Source organism: Poecile atricapillus, chromosome 1 (assembly GCF_030490865.1).
Source record: "Poecile atricapillus isolate bPoeAtr1 chromosome 1, bPoeAtr1.hap1, whole genome shotgun sequence".
Lineage (NCBI taxonomy): Eukaryota > Metazoa > Chordata > Aves > Passeriformes > Paridae > Poecile > Poecile atricapillus.
The window spans coordinates 15,831,789-15,832,098 of NC_081249.1; the positions used below are offsets into that span (position 1 = coordinate 15,831,789).

At 53.9% G+C, this 310-nt stretch overlaps 1 non-coding gene across 1 annotated transcript; it reads left to right on the plus strand.

Moving 5' to 3' along the window:
* On the plus strand, positions 1-73 carry TRNAV-UAC (transfer RNA valine (anticodon UAC)). The gene has a single exon. It is a non-coding gene; the product is annotated as a tRNA-Val (tRNA).
* The last annotated feature ends 237 nt before the right edge of the window (positions 74-310 follow it).

A 310-nucleotide genomic window follows, 5' to 3' on the forward strand; every position in this document is an offset into this window, starting at 1 on the left:
GGTTCCATAGTGTAGTGGTTATCACGTCTGCTTTACACGCAGAAGGTCCTGGGTTCGAGCCCCAGTGGAACCAGCACCAAGGTGTTCGTTTTCTCTTTTGGTTCGCACTAAATTCTTTAGTAATTTCTTTTAACGCGATGAGTTTCATAGGCAGTTAAAGAAGGCGGGGGCCCTGCATGCGGCAGAGGCGGAGCACTGTTTCCAGGGCAGCGGAAAGGCGCCTCAAGTGGGAAATCCTGTCACAAGGGATCCCTTCCACAGGCTGCAGCCTTGGCTGGGAATGCCCGCCTGCAAGAGGAGCCTTTCCCTG